This window comes from Triturus cristatus, chromosome 6, assembly GCF_964204655.1.
Source record: "Triturus cristatus chromosome 6, aTriCri1.1, whole genome shotgun sequence".
NCBI lineage: Eukaryota > Metazoa > Chordata > Amphibia > Caudata > Salamandridae > Triturus > Triturus cristatus.
In genome coordinates, this window is record NC_140589.1 from 370,415,874 (window position 1) to 370,434,132 (window position 18,259).

The following is an 18,259-nucleotide window of genomic DNA, read 5'->3' on the forward strand; positions in this document are numbered from 1 at the left end:
CAGTCATTGCTGGAACGGGGAAGGCTTCTTGCAGGTGGGTCAGTAGAGTGGAGGTGCCTCGAGCATGCTGCTAGCTTCCCCTGGTTTTATAAATTCACCTACCTCATTCTACAGGTCCTGTCAGCATTATGACTGAAGGGGTCTCACCAGAGGACACCAGTGCATGCTTTGGATGGCCTTCTTCTCGCTCTGCAACCATCGACACCCAGATGGCAGAAGGTGCGGGTGAGCCTTAGACTCAGGCCACTCTTCCCCCCACAGGAAACTGAGAGGCCAAGTGGGAACAGACCAGCTCGTCGCCAATGTAAAGTTGTACGCTCTAGGCCCACATATTGTATAAATAAGTGACACAGATGCTTAGGTATAGTACTTGGAACTGGCCACCAGCACTTGGGCTCTTTGATCGGCAGGGTCAACTGACCAATGCCGCCAGTGTTGGAAGGGTGTGGGTGTAAAAGCCAGCCCTTTGTGAGTGGATAGTAAAATCACTAGAATGTGTCCAGCAGGACGCAACAGATTCTTCTACTCATCCTATAACCAAAGGGCTGAATTAGATATTGACTGGTGGCCCATTAAGTTGAGGGATACCTTGTCTTTACAAGTGCCATATTTAGAGATCCCTGCTTCCATTGCAGGGTCCCTATGGTGAAAGTAAATGCAGCAGTGTAGGCATTATCGTTTTTCAAAGAAAACCCCAGTGTGGAGATTTTTCAGCAAAAACCAAAAGACAGTTGTGCTTGACCCATAGTGAGCTTTCTCTCTGTATGTCAGGGTCATTTTCTTTGCTTTGCATGGCAAAGAAGGAAAATATCAGTGATAGTTGACCTGTCCTAAATAGAGATGGGTTAACTCTACTGTGACCCAGCAGTCCTGTGGCTTAATGGCTGCCATTTCAAGGCTCCACCTTTAAACTTAGCCAGGAAACTGAGAGTTCAATGGAATAGGAACACCAAAGTCTATGTGAGGCCCAGAAACTCTTATAGGAGGGCTAGGGTGAACAAAGACACCAGAGCTAGACAAATCTGCAAGAATTATCCAGCAATGCGTTTGTTAATTTAAAAGAGACTTCAGGAGTTGAGTGGGTACAGCAACCTTGCATGCAAAGACCTCAGACAGCTTCAGTAAACAAACATGCTTTATGAATATAGATGTCAAAAGGCTGCAAGTCATGAAATAACCCAAACATAGCGGTAAGTGCTATTTGATAGAGGGAATCTAAATCAACAATGAATCTGCTGAATTCACAAAACATTACTCAAAACATCAGGTTTTGACCACGTCTCAGAAATGAAATTATGTTGCCATTTAGATACAAAAATTTGCTTGCTTCCTTTAAGCAAACGCTTTCTATTTTCATGGTTTGAAACAGTATTTTTGATTTGAAACAATCATTTTTTTTTATCGGAAACATGGCATGACCATTTAAAGTAAATACATTGTTGGTCCCTCAAGAGCAGCCTACCATTTTACCACAGGCAATCGCACATAATAGTGAAACACATTGACTGATTGTTTTGCCGTGTCAATTTAGCACATGTCAGAGTTGACGATCATATCATAAGGAATTCAGCACCATAATAGTCAGGGGTAGCAGCAAGTAACCGAGAACACTCACACATTTTCCACTAAGGAGTCACCATTATGTAAGGGTATTATGTAAGGCATAGCTAGGCTTTCGCCTAGAATGCTCACAAATATATGGTTGACGTGTGACCATTATTGAGTGATAGCTAGCATGTAGCTACTACTACACACTATTTACACACACATGCCACAGATGGCTCCATTAGAGATGGGTGAACCTTTCTGCCCCCAACCAGAAACACGTAGGGCCTGATTCACAAAGGTAAACGTACTCTTAAAAAGATAGAATTGTCCTATCTTTTTCCGTGCGGAGGCCTACAGTCGTAAAGATAGTAACAGTAAAATACCTTTGAGAATAGCTAACAATTTCCCTTTGTGCAGTAGGTCCTCATACATGTGCACACACACTTAATGAGAAACATGCGCACATAGACCCACAGATGTTCACTGACACATACACTCACTCTTGTATAAACAAGCATTCCACTCTTGTTCCTTGCTCACTATCTCCATTTGCACGACTCACCACCAAGGGGCAATAGTGATCACACATTGGAAGCCCCACGAGTCGATGTGTTCCTCCAGATGCCCAGCTTACAGCATGCTTGAACCCTGATGTGGCAGCTGCTTGGCTTGATGGGAGAGCTGCACAGCCTGCTGTATAGCAGCATTCTGCTAGGTAGCTCCATGGCATATGAGATGGAGTTCTGCCTGCTGCGACTCTCGTGAAGCCACATGGAGGAAAGGCCCAAAAGGGCCGTGGGCTGGGGAGAATTTAGACATAGAATAAATGCTATGGGCTTAAAGCCACTCCATGGAGCCAGCCAATCAGGTGAAGTCGGTGATGCCTCTTCAGACTCAAATGCTTCCCACCTTGTCACAGGTTGGGTGTACAATCAACAAATACGTTGGAACACTCTAGTTTATGAAAAGTTGGGAAAATGTGCTTCTGTCTGTAAATCATATTGCAGAAATGCATAACATATTTAACAGTGATGCACTTTTAACTCATATCAAAACATACTACAATGTTTAAGCCATGCATTTTAAAATTATAAAGTAACTGTGAATAAATAAATGAATGAATGAACGTTAAGAGGGGCTCAAATTTAGGAAAAATGCAACGCATTTGACAAGGCATTCAATTGTATTCGAGGAGATGGCATGGTTGTTTCAAAAGAAAAAATGTTGAGGGGTTCGCTACTGGCTCTTCCAACAGATAGTCCTTTCCACATATTTCTTATGTGAACCTTTCCCATTACATGGGCTTGGATTAGGAAGTTATTCATAGCAGTTCTATTCAATGGCTCCACATGGTGATGTGTGACATCACCTCTCAAGAATCCAAAGAGGGAGGGAGAAGTTAAAGTTCCACTCAACTTCCCTTAAATGAACATGTAAAATCAAAAAGATTGGAAGAGTTGTGTTTAGATGGGGGAGGGGAGCGGGGAGAGGCAGACAACACCAAAATTGTTGTGAGAGCCTCAACAGTGTTGTTCCGCCAAAGGCATGTCTCTTGTTGGTGTACTTAGCCTCTGATCGTTACATCATTAGGTCTTTTCCTCCTCTACCTTTGATCTTCTTAATAAAAGGCATCCTTTCTAAAGGTAGGAGGTATTTTTAAACATATTTTACTCATATGGTGGATCCCATAGGGTTTCAGATTCAAGGCACAATCTCTACTAGGGCGGAAAAGACCCCCACTGTGTTATCATTCATAAATCTGCAGAGCTTCACAACTGTCATGAATCCCTTCTAAAATGTACAAGACCTTACAACATTTGTTTTGTATGTAATTTATAACAATTGTTAGGAAAAATGTGTTGTTTGGTGGTTGTTTTTGGGACAGTGTCTTCAAGACTGCCCTAGTACAAACGGCGCCACTGACTCAACTGGCTTTTGTTTTGAGGTAGAGAAGACCACTATGCTTTCCTCACATGTGGGGCTTTCATTCCCAAGATATTTATGACTTTGCAAAAAAGAGATTTCCATATTAATTTGAGAGGAAAGATATGCCAAGGTTAGAAATATTGCTACTCCTGAGAATCCTTACTCTTCAAATAAAACATAAAGCTGGGCTTGTATTGATTATTGCATGGAACTATTATATGGTCAATTAAGAAAAAGTGTCACTTAAATCACTTAACATACCTTGTCCTCCTTGGCTTTAACATTCTTTCCATTAACCTCGTCCTTTAGGTGCCTACCATATTGTATAAACTCATTACAAGATTTTATAGGCTCATGTTTCTCATCATATTTGCGAGTGATATGATCTTTGGGGACCTGTTAAAGGATAGAGGCATTAATCAGTGTTTTTGTTAGGTTCACGTTTAAAGGCAAAAACAAATTCACAGTTCAAAGTTTAATGATGGATCAATAATATGCTCCCATCATCAAAACATATCAGAAACTATCAAAAAACAAAAATAAAAACATAGCACTAGATCAGGGGTCGCCATACTTTTCGGTAGTGAAAGCTACTTCTCATGAGTAAAAATAATCATGAGCTAGTGAAGGCTAAACAACTCATGCATTGTTACCAGCAACCTCACACCCAGCTTCATTGACTTTTAAACCTGATGTCCATAAAGCCAAATACTATGGTCTGAACAAAATACTTTGACTAGAGGCACTATGACAGTGCTGCCATGTGTGTCAGTAAGAGCGTGGTCTTTGGGAATGTATGTGCTGTGTGCGTATAAATGGTGTGTATGGGTGACTGAGAGCCTTTGTCGTAAGCACTGGTGGCACATGACAACCTTTTTACCACATGTAGCACCGTTGCATGTATAGTACAAACATACAACCATTTATTTCTAAATGGGAGAAATTTAAAGTGCAGAAAAATGTTTTGAAAAAGCATTACAAATATGGACAAATTTCCTGCACTTTAAACTTCTCTCATTGAACAATTACTGTATTTTTCAGTTATACATATAGCACACTGACTGCAGACTAGGCCTGGGCGGCAAATTCCGTTCCGCTCGCGAAATTTGCGGAATTTGCGTAATTTCGCGTTCCGCGGAGAACGCGAAATTGCTCAAAAGTCTGCTTTCCGCGATTTCGCGAAATTTTTGCTTGTTCGCGTTCTCAAAATGCGTGTTCGCGAGATATTTCTCCCCGAGCACGCAAACAGCAATTGTGAACAGGAAAAAACCACCGCGAACAAGCAATTCCGCGTGTTCGCGGAATTTCTGCGTGTTCGCGGAGATTTTTTACCGTTTCGCGGAGATTTGCGTAACGCAATTACGCAAATTCCGCCCACCCCTACTGCAGACCACTGTTTTTAAAAGCAACACTTCAAAATGGAAAAATATTAAAATCAAGATATAACTTAATCATTAAGTTAACTTTTCATTTTCATTTTATACTATGAAAAGGTATTCAAAACCATCATTTTATTCTGGCTCCAGTACTGCATTGATGAGGACGTTACATTTACAGTGCCCTTTACCATTTTTTTCCTAGAATAGGTCAATTGTTTAGTTTTAGTAGCACTGATTTTGAGACCATATTCAGAGTAGAACAGGCTGAAATCATCCACAAGGTTTTGGAGGCCCATCTTAGTTTTGGCCAGTAGCCGGGTATACTTGGCAGAAAAGCGAGCCGGAACTTTCTGGTTCGCCAGGGCGGAGGAGTCAGTGACACAACTTGAGAAATACTTTACAAAAGAGTTAATATAAGGAAGAAAGAGGGTAGGAACCCTGTTGCACGCCCTTGCAATCCAGTGTGCCACAAGATATCTTCCCTCTGTTGTGCCAATTTAATTAGTTTTTTACCTAAATTCTGCCTTTACATCAGATAGAATATGGTTTTCAATTGTCCTGTCCAAAAGCCGATTCAAGACGTGTTTACAAAAAACATTTTGGAGGTTGTCCCAGAGGCTCATTGGGTGGCAATTTGAGGGGGAGCTAGGGCTCCCCTTCTTGAAAAAAGGGACGGTCGCTGCTCCTCCATGTAGCAGGCATAGCCACCCTTGCTGCAATTTCATTTGTGACCACATTGATATAAGGAACCCAAGTGGTAAAATCTGATTTAAAAAGGTCAGCTGGGATCTTATCTAATCCAGGGGCCATCCCTTGTTTCAGTGAAGCTATTGCACAAGTGGTCTCCACTAGAGAAAACACAACAAGAGTGGAGTTTAAGGTAAATGTGGAGACGTCCTCCAAGCAAGTAGAGGCATGATCTAATTCCTGGGCACAAAATGAAAGGTTCCCAAAGTGGGTAATTCATTCACAGGGCAGGACAAGTGACTTTGAAGGCTTTCCAGATTTCCCACCGTCGTAATTAGCTGAGGCTTCAAAAAGATCAGATCCTCCTCTGATGAACCACTGACACCCTGATATGTATAGTCAATGACCATCCTATTTTACCCCACTGAGACAATATACGAAGTAACTGCCTGGTTTGCGAGTTTGTGACACAGCTGTAATTAATGATTGACTGTATGCAATGACCAATCCACCTGAATTGTTCAATAAAAAGATTTTATTAAAAAAAAAAAAAAAAAAAAGATCAGATCAGATCAATTTTTACTCTCCCATGCAGCTTTGGCTTCGTTTACTTCAAATCAATTTTGAAATCTGCATGCCCTTATATCCTAGCTAACTCCTTTTTTAATTGCTCAAAGGGGAGTAGTCTTTGCCTTTCTACAGGATTGGTTGAACCACCCTTTTGTATAACTCAAATTCAAATTCAAAGACAACTTTATTCGATTGCTGTTTCAGACAATCATAAAAGCGCATGAAAAGCACATAGTTCATTACATGAAATAAAACACCAAAAAAGAAGATATTATATACAGTTCATTTAAAAATTTGGAAGTTAATAGTATTATACCAGTTCTTATTTCTAGAGTCAGTGCATTAGTTAACCATACTTTTCCTTGAACTAAGTACTTTTTTTTCAAGAACTTTACTATCCCATAAACTCGGTGGGGCATATTCTCAAGGAGTTATTGCAGAGTTAGCGGCATCTTATCGCAGCCAAAGTCGCGATATCACCAGTTTTCCGGCAATAGCATCCTCAAAAACATCGCCACGGATGACCCCGCAACTATCACTAATGAGATGCAGAGTAGGAGTTCCCAAGCAAAAAGCCACGACAACACCACACCTCAAAATTCTCAGCGACCAGCCAGATCTGCGATAAGAACACAAAACATGAGATAAGGCATGTTAGCAACAGGAAATGAACAACTGCTCTGACCTGGTGCAAAGTCAGACGATAACCGGCACCAGAAAAGGGAACCCAGCCCAGAGCCACACCTGAAGGCCAACAGATGCCATGGAGCCACTGATCATGCAGCACGGAGCCCCAACAGGGCCACAACACCCACCGCCACCACACCCAGGACCGCCACCCCCTGTACCCTCCCTCCCCCCGGACCACCAATGAGGCAGAGCAGTCCAAGACAGCGGACCTCCAGAAAATGCACCAGCCTCGCAGACCAACACCAGAAAATGTCATTGCCCACTACAGGCTCAAAAAGACAACCATCCTACGCATCCTGACCACCATTATCCACGGGCTGACAATACCAAGACAGCGGCCAACCAACATCCCTCCTCAGACAAAGCTGCTGGCTGTGCTGCACATGTTGGCCTCTGGTACCTTCCAACCAACAACTGCCAGAGTCGGAGGAGTCTCACAGCCAGCACAATCCAAGTTCATCACAACTGTCTCGGATGCCATCATCAGCTTGGTACCCCAGTACCCATACTCCCCCCACACTGTGTATGAACAGCTGGAGACCAAGCAAGGCATCTACACCATAGCTGGCTTCCCGCATGTATCAGGGGGCAATTGACTGCAGACATGTCCTACTTGTGCCCCCTGCTGACACTGCACACAATTACCTCAACAGAAAGCACACTCATTCCATCAATGTGCAGGCAAGAGTGGACCACCTGGGAATCGCCACCAACGCCGTCGCCAACTACCCAGGCAGTGTGCATGATTCCTACCCCTACCCACAGTCCATCATCAACTAGCGCTAACAGGATGGCACCCATGAAAATGCACTGCTCGTTGGCAAGTACCAAATAAACACACCACACCCCCCAACTCCTCAATCATGCAAATCACAACTCTGGGAATGTACACATCACAGACTCACATTCAACATGCCAAACAACATGCCCACCCACCAGTCATGACAGCACAACTTACGGCGGCAACCTGGGCTAGCCATGTACATGAGCCATCAATGGCATGGCTCCTCAGCCACACAATAGCGGAATGTGGGGAGAGGGGGGAACCAGGCATGTGCAACAGAGGCAAGTGACCCATGAATGAGAAGGTACACAACGCCAAGTGTGGCGGAGGTGTGCCGGACAGACTGCAGTATGCAGACCACAGACATATCCATGTCCACATACGCAACTGGTGTATGGAGTGAATTGGACAGTGGATGCAACCATGTCACCCCAGCCATTGGGGAAGATCGTGGACATGTAGCTTGTGATGTCCCCCCTGTAAGCGTAGCTCTGGGTGTGGTTCTCTTCCGGAATACTCAACATCTCTGCCAGAGCGGCGCTTCCCAGCCCGCCACGAGGCTGACGCCGTCGCCGTGAGCGGTGTTGCCTGCTTAAATGTGCGTCTGCTGCACCCCAGGCCGCTGGTCCACGACCCATCATGCCCACCTCCGTGCAGCCAGGCCTCACTGCTCACCTGCCAACACCGGCGTGTGTGAAGGAGGGATCACCACTTGCCGGCGCAAGCCTCAAGCCCAAGGCCCGTGAGCTTAGCAGCCTCCTCAGACCATCACGGCCTCTGCGACACAGGCCCGCAGTACTCCTTTCTCGTTTACATACTCCACCGGCCTACACAGCTGCCAAGTCGGTCACACATTTGGAACTGAGTCTTGATTACGCAATGGCAGAGTACACACGTTATGGTTGCGTTTAAGTCACTGTACTCCCTTTGATGTGATGCCACCAACTCTGTGCATAGCATTCTACATGACACCTGTCTGTGGTCCCTTTCTGACTACTGCCTTTGGCCTACACTGAGGTCAAGTAGGTCACACAGTTAGAACTGAGTCTTGGTTTGTGTTTGGCAGAGTTCATATCATTGAACACATGGAGAGGAGTAGTAGGAAGACATTGTGCAGTCCGAGGAAAAAAGGATCCTAATTACGGAGGTGATCGAACACTGCCAACAACTGCTCTGGGGTCACTATGTGCATCGCGAGCCAATGACACGTGGCTGTGGGCCCCTGCTGACCACTGCCTTGGGCCTACACTGCGGTCGATTAGTCACACATTGGAAACTGAGTCTTGATTTATTTATGGCAGTTTTTATATCATTGTACTGGCCTCATCGCAGACTGCATACCCCTACAGCTCCGGTACCACTAAGTCTGTTCCCCGACAGCCATGGACACTTTCTGGTTGAACTTTGGTGGCGACTCAGTCTATGGACTTGGGGTAGTCTTCATCATCATGTCAGTGATTTAATAATTTTTTAATGAAAACGAGGCTGTAGCATTCCACTCCTCCATTTTCCGCTTCTGGGTGGCTTCTACCCTCTGCATCATTCCCTGGAGGACACCTTCCGCTGTCACCTGCAACCCTCGACAACATTCACCTCAGACATCGATGAGGACCCCCTCAGCTCGCGTGGCCCATCTCACTGCACCGCAAGTCACAGTCTTGTGGTGGTGTGCCTGTGCAGGCTGCAGTGCATCCAGGGCCACTAACTCTGTGCAGCTCAAGTCAGGGTCCCTGTCCGGTGAGATATTTGATGTCCTCTGAGATGATGGCCTTGGAGTCCTCAACGCCATGTGTCTGTGGCCCTGCGCTGTCCGCTGCCTCAAGACTCAAATGCGGTCCACCAGGGCACACACATCAAATTGAGTTCTGACCAGCCAGGAAGTAGCATCACTGTAGGAGGCACACGCCACCACCGCCAGGCCCACCTCCAAACGCCAACTGCCAGAGTCGAAACAGCCGTACTGGCAGATTAACGGAGTTGCTCACACCTGTCGTGGATGCCATCTTCTGCCTGATACCCTGCTCAGCACTCCAGGTGCCACTAACTCAGTACACCATGACTCATGGACCATTTCTGAATGAGTTGTGTGCTGTGGTGAGCTCACACAGCAATGTCACCTCAGGCAGTGTGGGAGACCTGGGATGATGATGAGGAAGATGATGCATGTGTAACACACACCACAGAAGCTGCATCAGGAATAATCCGAAGGAACACAACCCTCGACATTTTTTTCACATGAGCACGCTCATCTCTATTGCCCCAGCCCCAGTGCACTGCAACTCACGGACACTTCTCTTGGCATATTGGGTGACCTCTGTACTTGCTCCGGCTACCACCATGATGCTCTGCAGTTGTCTCTGAAATGCTGGTGTTTTCTGTTTCCGTTTTAAAGGTGTTCACTGTTCAAGTTGTTGCCAGCACCAACCACTCCGTGCGGGCTGGCTTAAACTCATCCCACACCAATCCAGCACAGGCATCACTGTAAATGTGACCCTGCCAATAAAGAGGCGGGGCGCAGGCGCCCGTAGCCAGTTCCACGAACTATCTCCAGGGCCTCCAACATCACATTGTGCTGTGTACAGCAGATGCAACCATGTCACCGCTGACAGTGGGTAAGACCTTGGACATGTAGCTTTGTCGTCTGCCACTCAATGCGTAAGAGGAGTGGACTGGGCCGTCGTATGGAGGTCCAGCGTGGGGGTGCGAATGATGATTTTGTGGCTCTGGGCGTGGTTCATTGCAGGAAATGTCGTGGTGTGGGTCTCCTTTGTGGGGTGTAGGTGGTCCCTGATGGGACTTGAACACCCACGTATGTGATCTACTTCGGCTTCCATCCGCACCTGTTCGGCCACCTCCTTTTGGCATTCTGACACCTGGCATGGAATGCGATGTGTGCCTAGGTGAAGGGTTGGGAGCCAGCTGTGGTGGCGGGTGCTTCCTGCTGTGTGGCCTGTGCAGGGGCCTCCTCTGTGTGGCTTGGCTGCCCTGCTCCTGGGGGTGGGTTGCCTAAGATGTCCATGGGCTATTGTAGGGCATTGGTGTTGAAGGTGTGGTGGTCCTCTCCGGCATCACTGATGAGTGGTCTGGTCTGAAGTCTGCTCTGCTGGAAGTGTTGCTTGTCCATCTGCAATGTGAAGAGGAGATGCATGTTCTAGTTTACATGCAGACTGTATGACTATGTACATTGTGACTGTTTGGGAGGTGCTGTATATTTCATGCGGGACAGTGGACATTTGGACTACATGACCTATGTGTGGCTGTAAACGTGCATTTCCGTCTCACATTTTCCTGCTATGTTAGATGTGATTGGCCTGTTTCTGCGCATGGGGGTGCACGGAACCAGTCCGCCATCAAACCTACAGTTTGTCTGTGCAGTCTTTTTTCTGCCCACACAGGCACTGCTGAAACGGGGAAGGCCTCTTGCAGGTGGGTCAGTAGAGTGTAGGTGCCTCAAGCATGGTGCTAACTTCCCCCGGTTTTACAGTTCCACCTACCTCATTCTACAGGTCCTGTCAGCATTATGACTGAAGGGGTCTCCCCAGAGGACACCAGTGCATGCTTTGGATGGCCTTCTTCTCGCTCTGCAACCATCGACACCCAGCTGGCAGAAGGTGCGGGTGAGCCTTAGACTCAGGCCACTGTTCCCCCCAGAGGAAACTGAGATGGCAAGTGGGAACAGACCAGCTCGTCGCCAATGTAAAGTTGTACGCTCTAGGCCCACATATTGTATAAATAAGTGACACAGATGCTTAGGTATAGTACTTGGAACTGGCCACGAGCACTTGGGGTCTTTCATCGGCAGGGTCACCTGACCAATGACACCAGTGTTGGAAGGGTGTGGGTGTAAAAGCCAGCCCTTTGTGAGTGGCTAGTAAAACCACTAGAATGTGTCCAGCAGGACGCAACAGATTCTTCTACTCATCCTATAACCAAAGGGTGAAAGTTAATGCAGCAGTGAAGGCATTATCGTTTTTCAAAGGAAACCCCAGTGTGGAGATTTTTCAGCAAAAAACAAAAGACAGTTGTGCTTGACCCATAGTGAGCTTTCTCTCTGTATGTCAGGGCCATTTTCTTTGCTTTGCATGGCAAAGAGGGAAAATATCAGTGATAGTAGACCTGTCGTAAATAGAGAGGGGCTAACTCTTCTTTGACCCAGCAGTCCTGTGGCTTCATGGCTGCCATTTCAAGGCTCCACCTTTAAACTTAGCCAGGGAACTGGGAGTTCAATGGAATAGGAACATCAACCTCTATGTGAGGCCCAGAAACTCTTATATGGAGGGCCAGGGTGAACAAAGACACCAGAGCTAGACAAATCTGCAAGAATTATCCAGCGATGTGTTTGTTAATTTAAAAGAGACTCAGTAGCTGAGTGGGTACAGCAACCTTGCATGCAAAGACCTCAGACAGCTTCAGTAAACAAACATGCTTTATGAATATAGATGTCAAAAGGCTGCAAGTCATGAAATAACACAAACATAGCAGTGTGTGCTATTTGATACAAGGAATCAAAATCAACAATGAAGCTGCTGAATTCACAAAACATTACTCAAAACATCAGGTTTTGACCATGTTTCAGAAATGAAATTATGTTGCCATTTAGATACAAAAATTTGCTTGGTTCCTTTAAGCAAAAGCTTTCTATTTTCATGGTTTGAAACAATATTTTTGATTTGAAACAATCATTTTTTTTTATCGGAAACATGGCATGACCATTTAAAGTAAATACATTGTTGGTCCCTCAAGAGCAGCCTATCATTTTACCACAGGCAATCGCACATAATAGTGAAACACATTGACTGATTGTTTTGCCGTGTCAATTTAGCAAATGCCAGAGTTGACGATCATATCATAAGAAATTCAGCACCATAATAGTCAGGGGTAGCAGCAAGTAACCGAGAATACTCACACATTTTCCACTAAGGAGTCACCATTATGTAAGGGTATCATGTAAGGCATAGCTAGGCTTTCGCATAGAATGCTTACAAATATATCACTCACGTGTGACCATTATTGAGTGATAGCTTGCATGTAGCATACACTACTTACACACACATGCCACAGATGGCTCCATTAGAGATGGGTGAACCTTTCTTCCCCAACCAGAAACACGTAGGGCCTAATTCACAAAGGTAAACATACTCTTAAAAAGATAGAATTGTCCTATCTTTTTCTGTGCGGAGGCCTACAGTCGTAAAGAAAGTAACAGTAAAATACCTTTGAGAATAGCTAACAATTTCCCTTTGTGCATTAGGTCCTCATACACGTGCACACACACTTAATGAGAAACATGCGCACATAGACCCACAGATATTCACTGACACATACACTCACTCTTGTATAAACAAGCATTCCACTCTTGTTCCTTGCTCACTATCCCCTTTTGCACGACTCGCCACCAAGGGGCAATAGTGACCCCATGAAACCAGCAGAAGGTGCACAGTCCGTTTGCAGAACAGAATAGCAAAACAATGGTTATTGTAGAGAGATGCAAGAGATCCTACAAATAGTTGGGACAACCCCTCACAGGAGGTAGGAGTCCATCAGCCCACCCTTATTGGCGGAGCATCGTCATCTGGTACTCCTGGGAATCACTGTCTAGGCCCAAACTCGCAGATCCGCAGGGACTCTGCCTGGTGCACAGATCAGTGATACCCAGAAAGGAAATAAACTCCTGCCAGGGTGTGTACCCAAGTAGTCGAGGGCTCCAGTGGTGTGCAGTGCAAAAAAGTGATGTGGAGTTAAAAATGAATACTTGGTCAAAAAATATGTTTAATGTGGATCAACCAAGTTTCATGTCTAAAAGAACCTATAGTCTGTTATATATATTTACAGGCTAATCTTTGGTTCGTGTGAAAGTGTGGTCGACATGTTTCAGCCGTTACGGTGACTTAACCCGGCTTTCATCAGGACCGAAAGAAAAAAGCTACTGCCAAACTAATTATGAAGTGATAAAACTAAGCCCATACACCAAATGTGAGTGTGGGTTACCAGTGTGGGGATTGCCACCCTACCAGAAAAGGCTCAAACTTGAGCGTAAGAACAGTGTCTTCATTCCTGAAAAAGAAAAAATATGAACCTCATGCATATCAAAACACAACTACTGATTGCCAAACGGCAGAGCTGATTCAGCATCGCCCAGGTTAATAACTAAACTCAAAATGATGTTTTAAATACTCAATTTGTATAGAAAGATGAAAAAGACTCACCCAGCTTTATGTGGGAGAACAGCCTCACCTCACCCGGCTGACTGCTCGGAGAAGGAGGCAACGCTCTGTTTAGATGTGGAGAAATAAACCAGACAGATTGCCAATTGATACCCATCTGCTCAAAGCTCAACACACATATTTTAAACAAGTTAAAAAAAGAACCAAAATTGATTAAAAAAGTTCGAGACCTCGTGACCGCCCATATAAGTCTAGTATTGTTAAGGTGATGTCTTTTTAGAACAACCTATCAGACATCCAGTATGACCAAGCTCAAACATAACTATGAATGATTGTTTATTAAATAGATGAAAAGCTAACTCTAGTCATGGAGTCTGTCAGACCTTGTGACTAGGTCTGTGTTGTTAAGTTAATGTCTCTTCAAAAACCTGTCAGGCATCCCGTATGACCAGGGACAGATATAACTATGAAAGATTGTTGGTAGATAAAAGAGAAACTAACTCTAGTAATAGAATCTGTACCAGTAATCACCAACCAGTTCTATGTCAAGGAGTATATCCACCAATGAAGTGAGCACAAAGCGCACGCAGCCTGCCACCTTACCTGTCCGTCGATACCTCTGACTGACTCACAAGCTGTCTGGGAGGTATCGACAGGAAGGGGAGGCTGCTATTAGTAGCGCTCGTATGAGACGCGTGCGTCTTGAATTGAAATCAGCTGTGTGTTCACATTCACAGAAACGGCGTCTATGCACAGTAGAGCGCATGCGCCTGAAGCGAATGCTGATTAAAACGCGCATGCGTTAGTGCTAGACACTACATAGAGATACCTTGTCGGTGCGAGTTCAAATGTGTTGCAAAATAGTAAAACGAAGCGAGTCACCACATAATGAGACCGCCAGCGTTTAAAGTGCGGTGTGGGGTATAAATCGCGTCACTAGTGGGGACCTCGTGTGTCTAGCGCGCATGCGTCATGGAGTAGTAGAATCTACCCACGCATGCGCGAGGCATCGCAACACTCAAGGAGGATGGAAAGCCCAATCTTTAGTGCCGATCGATCGGAACACTCGAGTGTAACTGATCTAGCGCGCATGCGTCGTGGAGTAATGGAATCTACCCATGCATGCGCGAGACACCGCAACAACCAGGAAGGATGGAGAGCCCACTCGAGTGTAACTGATCAGTAGTGTTAGAAAAAGTAGTCATGTCAACTTGCTACTTGATCAGGAGTTGGTTCAACAGTTTGAAGTTATTTGGACATAAATAAGTTAAGTCCTAGAAAAGGCACAAGGAGTGGTTGACCCACCATGACTGTGGGATAGTTGATAATGTATAATCCCTGCTTAGTTTTCAAGTAGTGTCAGTGTGCCCTAGGCTCCAGAAAAAGATCTCGTGTTAAAATCGAGATCGAGATAGGTGGAACTGAAGCACAACATATCCGCACGTTGTGGGGTGTTGTAATACTCCCACTCCCACTGATGAAGACATCTCATAGTGATAAAGTAACTGAACTGGGTCAAACATCAGTGTTTATTTGAATAATTAACACTGAGACAGTCTAACTGATTCAAGTGTAGACAGAAGCCCACGGTATGTTGTCGTTCAGTCCTTCGGTGTCAGTCTTCAACTTAAAAATCCATTGTTGTTCTTTGGAAAATAAGAACTGGGAGACGTCCGATATGTGTTGAGGAATAAACGGGCGTTCGAGTACAAGCCACCTAAGATCCTCAGCCTTGTGTTTTTTGGCTAGGAAATGCTCCGTCATCCGGGTGGATTGTCTCATGCAGCGGATGGTACTCTTGTGCTCGCTTATACGGAGCTTCACTTTGCGTGTGGTGTACCCTATGTAATGTAGGGTACACGGACACGTGATTCTGTAAATTACGCATTCTGAATTACAGTTCGTATGGTTGCGTAATATCCAGGGGCGTTCTGTGCCTATGTCCACTGAGGTGGTCTTAATAGTTTGTGGACAGACACTACACGTTCCGCAAGGGAAGTGGCCACGAACTGGAGGCAGTGACCACAAAGTGTTGGTCTCACCTGTGGGAAGTGACAGCGGTCTCGTATGGACCAGACTGTCGCGCAAACTGGGACCCCTCTTGAAGGCAAATAAGGGGGGCGAAATCTTGCCATCCGCTATGTTTAATATTTGCCAATGTCTCCGTACTGTTTTCTGTATTTGGCTGGACATAGTACAGAAAGTGGTGACAAATGTGAGTCTCTCATTGGCAGTCTTAGGCACGTCAGTGTCCAGTAGGGCATCACGATTGTTGTTTGACGCCCGTTTCCAGGCTTTTCGTACCAGACGTTTCGGATATTGCCGTGATTCTAGTTGTGTGGCAAGTGCCTCAGCATGTTTGTCGAACAATTGTCTGGTCGAGCAGTTCCTGCGAATCCGCAGAAACTGACCAACTGGAAGGTTCTCCCGGAGTGCCCTCGGATGGTGACTGTTAAAGGACAACAACGAGTTTCTGGACATGGGTTTCTTATATAGTTCAGAACTCAGTGAGTTATCGTGAACAAAGATAGAGATATCCAGGAAGGCCAAACGATGTTTGTTGTACTCGATGGTGAAGCGCAAATACGCGTTCTGTTGGTTTAGCCATGAATGAAATGCATGAATTTCGTCGCCTGTGCCCCGCCAAACCACCAAGATGTCATCTATGTATCTCTTCCACAGCAACAGCCTCAGTGGACATAGGCACAGAACGCCCCTGGATATTACGCAACCATACGAACTGTAATTCAGAATGCGTATCTCTATCTTTGTTCACGATAACTCACTGAGTTCTGAACTATATAAGAAACCCATGTCCAGAAACTCGTTGTTGTCCTTTAACAGTCACCATCCGAGGGCACTCCGGGAGAACCTTCCAGTTGGTCAGTTTCTGCGGATTCGCAGGAACTGCTCGACCAGACAATTGTTCGACAAACATGCTGAGGCACTTGCCACACAACTAGAATCACGGCAATATCCGAAACGTCTGGTACGAAAAGCCTGGAAACGGGCGTCAAACAACAATCGTGATGCCCTACTGGACACTGACGTGCCTAAGACTGCCAATGAGAGACTCACATTTGTCACCACTTTCTGTACTATGTCCAGCCAAATACAGAAAACAGTACGGAGACATTGGCAAATATTAAACATAGCGGATGGCAAGATTTCGCCCCCCTTATTTGCCTTCAAGAGGGGTCCCAGTTTGCGCGACAGTCTGGTCCATACGAGACCGCTGTCACTTCCCACAGGTGAGACCAACACTTTGTGGTCACTGCCTCCAGTTCGTGGCCACTTCCCTTGCGGAACGTGTAGTGTCTGTCCACAAACTATTAAGACCACCTCAGTGGACATAGGCACAGAACGCCCCTGGATATTACGCAACCATACGAACTGTAATTCAGAATGCGTAATTTACAGAATCACGTGTCCGTGTACCCTACATTACATAGGGTACACCACACGCAAAGTGAAGCTCCGTATAAGCGAGCACAAGAGTACCATCCGCTGCATGAGACAATCCACCCGGATGACGGAGCATTTCCTAGCCAAAAAACACAAGGCTGAGGATCTTAGGTGGCTTGTACTCGAACGCCCGTTTATTCCTCAACACATATCGGACGTCTCCCAGTTCTTATTTTCCAAAGAACAACAATGGATTTTTAAGTTGAAGACTGACACCGAAGGACTGAACGACAACATACCGTGGGCTTCTGTCTACACTTGAATCAGTTAGACTGTCTCAGTGTTAATTATTCAAATAAACACTGATGTTTGACCCAGTTCAGTTACTTTATCACTATGAGATGTCTTCATCAGTGGGAGTGGGAGTATTACAACACCCCACAACGTGCGGATATGTTGTGCTTCAGTTCCACCTATCTCGATCTCGATTTTAACACGAGTCTTTTTCTGGAGCCTAGGGCACACTGACACTACTTGAAAACTAAGCAGGGATTATACATTATCAACTATCCCACAGTCATGGTGGGTCAACCACTCCTTGTGCCTTTTCTAGGACTTAACTTATTTATGTCCAAATAACTTCAAACTGTTGAACCAACTCCTGATCAAGTAGCAAGTTGACATGACTACTTTTTCTAACACTACTGATCAGTTACACTCGAGTGGGCTCTCCATCCTCCCTGGTTGTTGCGGTGTCTCGCGCATGCATGGGTAGATTCCATTACTCCACGACGCATGCGCGCTAGATCAGTTACACTCGAGTGTTCCGATCGATCGGCACTAAAGATTGGGCTTTCTATCCTCCTTGAGTGTTGCGATGCCTCGCGCATGCGTGGGTAGATTCTACTACTCCACGACGCATGCGCGCTAGACACACGAGGTCCCCACTAGTGACGCGATTTATACCCCACACCGCACTTTAAACGCTGGCGGTCTCATTATGTGGTGACTCGCTTCGTTTTACTATTTTGCAACACATTTGAACTCGCACCGACAAGGTATCTCTATGTAGTGTCTAGCACTAACGCATGCGTGTTTTAATCAGC